Source organism: Papaver somniferum, chromosome 6, assembly GCF_003573695.1.
Source record: "Papaver somniferum cultivar HN1 chromosome 6, ASM357369v1, whole genome shotgun sequence".
Classification (NCBI taxonomy): Eukaryota; Viridiplantae; Streptophyta; class Magnoliopsida; order Ranunculales; family Papaveraceae; genus Papaver; species Papaver somniferum.
The window spans coordinates 47,077,518-47,083,409 of NC_039363.1; the positions used below are offsets into that span (position 1 = coordinate 47,077,518).

The 5,892-nt window shown below is 36.7% G+C and overlaps 1 pseudogene; it reads left to right on the forward strand.

Moving 5' to 3' along the window:
* The first annotated feature begins 5,345 nt into the window (after positions 1-5,345).
* LOC113292077 lies at positions 5,346-5,445 on the forward strand (annotated as a pseudogene).
* The last annotated feature ends 447 nt before the right edge of the window (positions 5,446-5,892 follow it).

A 5,892-nucleotide genomic window follows, 5' to 3' on the forward strand; every position in this document is an offset into this window, starting at 1 on the left:
AACACTCTCATATAAACCTTATTCATCTTAACCATAACTAGTTCAAATGACAAATGAAACTAGTTAAAGAGTTGTTCAATTGCTATATTCTCATAGAAATATACAAGAACACAATTGAAGCAAAATTGGTTTGATTCACTCGAATCAATTCATGAACATTATAGCCACTGTTTGCAAAGAATGCATTCCTTATTATATAAGTGTATTTGTTCATGTCACAACCGATTTTAGAACTTTAACCACTCAAGTATGCAAACGGGTACGCATACTTGAATAGACGGACCAAGTTTAGTTTTCGCCAGTATGCGAACGGGTATGCATACCTCCAAACCCAGCAGAATTTTCCGGATATGAACCTTATGCCAGTATGCATACGGGTACGCGCACTTAGGTTCCCGGACTTCTCAAACCAATAGGTACGCGTACGGGTATGCATACTATGGTTCCCGTACATGGATCACATATACGCAAGAGTGCATAACATGTATATAATCCAATTTTGGTTAAGTATTCTAAACTCTATTTCAATCATTGAAACTTTCTTAGAGGATGACAATATCCGTTTTCACATACTATTAGCATCAAATAAATTTTCAAGTTATTGAAATAATCATTGTTAGAGCATTGCTCGGTCGAACTCGCATGCGTTGTTATCTCAAGAATGTTTGTCAATGTTAGTCTAACGGACAGATAAATTCTCCCTCTAACGGGTTGGATTTCAACCCGTCCAGAAGGGGGAAGCTCCCTGTACGTCGCTCGGAAAAAAAAAAAAAAGATCGGTAAACAAAATGTAAGCTAGATAACATTTCTGGACTAGTCTAGTTTGGTCCGAAGAATTAGAAAATTTAGAAGTCCATTGACATTTCTAGCAACTTAAATGTGGAAGCATGTATACAGATAAAGGGTTAGATCATAAAAATTAAAATAGGACTTGTACAAATGGGATCATTTATTTTAAACATTTAAAACAGGCATTCAAGACATTGGCATTACTAATATAGTTGCGAAAATATGAAAATGCACAAGTGAAAGTTCAAACAGATTGTAATAGTATATATAAAATGACCTGCAATATGTATTCAAATCGATAAAAATTGAGATCCGAATAAGAATCCCACCGCTAGTCTTACTTAATTACTAGAAGAAAAACATGTAAAGAGGAAACATACTACGCAGATCACTTCGAAAATTTAGGCAAAGTTAATGTACACAGTGCACCTCTTTTTAACGAGATACATGAGACGAAAACAAGTTCCAAAGGAAAGTGACCTGTACATACCAAGGCTTGTGAATACATTAACGTAAATCTGCACTTTCTAAAAATCCAAAATCAAAGAAATTAATCTAATTAAGTCAAAATAGTCCTAAACATAAAGCAAACAAGTAACTGACATCCATTCTATTCTAATAACAGTTCAAAACATAATTGAATACTCATAGAAAGAAAATGAGGATCCAAAAGATGGTAATCATACACATTTAAGGTGAGTTACGTTTTACATTGAATTTAAGCAGAAGAGAGACCTGCCAGAACAGTTTTATATACATATGAAGCAAAATGCGGCAAAATTCCATATTCGTTAACATCGATATAAAACTATCCAGCCACCAAAATCCCCATATTTATATGTACAAAAAAATATAGCAAAAACATGGTTCATAAGCAACATAAGACTACCCCAAATCCATTCCTATGATATACATATTATGAACAACAAAATACTAACTTTTCACATGCTAAAAGCCTGTCGTGAACCCTGCCCGGCTTCCTACTGCAAGCTCCTCTCGTACTCTGTGGAAAACAAAACTAAAAGGGATCAGCCACAACCCAGTAAGAGTTATAGCGAACGACAAAAATGTAGTGCCTGCACGAAATATAAACGAATGGACTAGAGCAGCAGCTAAAATGATGTATAAAACAAAAAACATTATGCAATTGAAATTTCATAAAGAAACATAGTGCTACAAATCGAGTTACTCTACTATTCCTTTGGCCAGTGCCAATGTTAAGGTAATTCTGGATACCAACCACCGTTATCGCTAACGGTTTTCCGGGTTGCCACTCGTAAGCGGGGGCCCAGTGGACCTGACATTCCTAAAATAGAGCCATCTGGTTTCCTATTATGCTTGTCCATAAAGAGGAAAACTCATAACAACACTGCAGCAAGTATTTGTATTTCACAAAAGCAAGTAAATCATCCGATCAATTGTATACAGTGGATCATTTCGCAAAATTTGACAAGAACACAAACATTAAGGAACAAGTTGGTAATTCATAAGAAAACAAATGCTAGTGCAACGAATCACCAATGATGCAATCCAAATATTTTGGCTAAATGAATTAAAGAGCATTATTAACAAAACCAAAATGCTGGTGTAGTGGATTTAATGTATAAAAGAATACTTGCTCAGAATTTTGGGAATCCAAATGAACCGAGTCACATCCAATTACCAAAGGGGTGAACGCCAAGATAAAAATCAAAATATCCAAATTAGATGAGACAAAAGACTAAACAGGTACCCGACTTTTTTTAAGTTTGTTTTAAAAATCCAAGTCCTCAGACAAATAAACTAATTTAAAGCATAAAAAGCTACAAGTGCTATTTCCATTATAAAGAGAACTCTATGCTTAAAATGAAAGAGACATCAAGTGCAGTAAGGAAAATCACCTCAAAAGAGAGACCATAATATTCATTTATTTTGAAAGAATGAAGTTTTTAGTTCAATTTTTCAGGTACCTGCTGAGTTTCAAAATGAGTTTGAAAATACAGAGTTCACTGCGTCATTTTATCAGACAAGTCGTGGCTAGTATGGAAATTCAGTGCAAGGCTTGATTTAAGACGGAAAACAAAGCTTAAATAGCTGCATAGCATTTTAAATCTCAATAAAACCATTTATAACATTTGAAAATTTTTCAGAATGAATCGACGGTAAAAATCTGCATGCCCTAGGAATGACCTAATATCTTTTACGGTTTTTAGGACCTGTAAAGTCTTAATAAGGTCAACTTTGGATTTGTCTACCTCTATACCCTTTAAAGAGACGATGTGCCCTAACACAATTCCTGATTTAACCATGAAATGGCATTTTTCCCAATTAAGCACTAAATTTTTTTTCCTTACAACTAGTCAACATTGATGTCAAATGATGCAAGCACTCATCGAAAGATGAACCAAACACTGAAAAATCATCCATAAAGACCTCTAAGAACCGTTCTACCATATCAGAAAATATGCTCATCATACAACGCTGAAAAGTTACAGGGGCATTACATAGCCCGAAAGGCATGCCTCTATACACGAAGGTACCAAAAGGACAAGTAAAAGTGGTTTTCTCTTGGTCTTCTGGGGCAATAACGATCTGATTATATCCGGAGTAGCCATCTAAGAAGCAATAATGACTATGTCCAGCTAACCTCTCTAGCATTTGGTCGATAAAAGGAAGGGGAAAGTGATCCTTCCTTGTGACCTTGTTCAATTTCCCATAGTCAATACAGACATGTCATCCCGTGGTCACACGGGTTGGGATTAACTCATTATTATCATTCTGGACTACAGTGATACCTGATTTCTTGGGGACAACCTGAACGGGGCTAACCCACTTAATGTATGAAATTGGGTAGATAATACCCGCATCTAACAACTTAAGCACCTCTTTTTGAACTACCTCTTTCATGTTAGGGTTCAGTCGACGTTGCATCTCCCTATAAGGTTTGGAGTCTTCCTCTAAATGAATCTGATGCATACACACCGTAGGACTTATACCCTTAATGTCTGATATAGTCCACCCTAAAGCTTCCTTATTGTCTTGAAGTACATTTACTAGCCTACTTTCCTGATCACTATCCAAATCGGAAGCTACAATCACAGGTAAAGTCTCAGATGGGCCTAAAAACACATACTTTAGAGTATCGGGTAGTGGTCTAAGGTCCAACTTCGGGGGCTTTTCTAAAGAAGGAATTAGAGTAGTCTTAGAAACTGGTAATGGTTCGAACCTAGCTTTCCATCTATCAGTGTCTAACACGGGGATATAATCTAATAGAGCATTCACCTGTTCAATAGTGCTATCATCGTCAAAATCTAAACCAAAATGGGATAGACAACTTTCTAATGGGTCTTCAGACAAAATGTTTGGTAATGAATCCTGAACTAAGGCTTCTATCATGTTCACCTCTTCAACACATGTGTCATCTACCTCATGAGGTTGCTTACTTACATTAAAAATTTTCATCTCCATAGTCATATTACCAAAAGATAAACTCATCACACCATTTAGACAGTTAATGATCGCATTAGACGTAGCTAAAAATGGGCGACCTAAAATCACAGGTATCTGGTTCTCTGGGTTAGGGACATGTTGGGTATCTAGGACCACGAAATCCACTGGATAAATAAACTTGTCGACCTCAATAAGAACATCCTCGATAACACCTCGAGGGATTTTAACAAACCTATCAGCTAACTGCAGTGTCATCTGAGTAGGTTTCATTTCACCAAGTCCTAGCTGTAAGTATACATGGAATGGCAGTAAGTTCACACTGGCTCCTAAGTCAAGTAAAACTTTTTCTACCTGGAAGTTACCTATTGTGCAAGCAATGGTAGGAGAACCTGTGTATTTATACTTTGGAGTTGTGGTGTTCTGAATGATTGAACTTACGTGGCTAGCTAAAAAGGCTTTCTTATGGACGCTAAGTTTTCGATTTCGGGTACACATATCCTTAAGGAACTTGGCATAAGAAGGAATTTTCCTAATTGCATCTGATAAAGGAAGGTTTATGGTAACTTGCTTAAAAACCTCCAATATGTCATTAAAGTTCGACTCCTTTTTTGTTGATATTAATAGTTGGGGAAATGGGGCTATAGGCATAAGAATTACTAAACTGACCTTGACTCTGGCCCTTAGACCGCGAAAGGTTTGGATGGTTTCTCCAACCAGGATTATAGGTTTCTGAATATGGGTCAATCTTTTGACGGTTATCAAATCTAGTGTTATTATAAAGAGCATTGGCTTGTTCTTCAATATTCTGGCCTTCCCAAAAAGGCTCCACTCTACCACTAGTTTGGTCCACTTCTAAAGCTTCTAACCTTTTTTCTATAGCACCAATTTTGGCATCTGATTCATAGCCTCCTTCTACCCTATTAACGTTTCCTCTACTTAAAAGAATTGTTTTCTGGGGTGCCCTACTATTTTCCCATTGCTGGGTTTTTTCGGCGACTTCATTAAAAAATTCCATCGCCGCATCAACAGTTTGGTTTTCAAATCCACCAGTGCATAGAGACTCAACCATGGTCGTTGTGGAATAATCTAAACCCTCATAAAGGATCTGAACTAGCCAATCCTTTTCTAAACCATGATGAGGACACTGGGATAATAAATCATTGAACCTTTCCAAATACCTATATAAAGATTCTCCCTCTTGTTGTGAAAATGTGCATATTTGCGTCCTAATAGAGGATGTTTTGTGTCTAGGGAAAAACTTATTGAAAAAGGAAGATGTAAGTTGTTCATATGTCTCAATTGACTCGGAGTCCAAACTATATAGCCACGACTTGTCCTTATCTTTCAGGGGAAATGGGAATAACCTAAGTTTCAAAGCATCATCATCTAAGCCTCTAATTTTTAGAGTACTACAAATTTCCTCAAAATCCCTAACATGGTAATAGGGGTTTTCATTTTCTTTCCCTAAAAAGATTGGGATCATCTGTAAGGTCCCAGGTTTCAGTTCATAGGGTGCCTCCGTTTCAGCTAACTTAATACACGAAGGACGAGTAGTCCTAGTCGGATTCAACAAAGCTTTTAAAGTTTTAGGGATTGTCTCCTCAAGCAGACGTTCAAAAACGGACTCTTCAAAAATCGTACATTCTAAATTGAGGTAATCAAGACGTTTAGAAC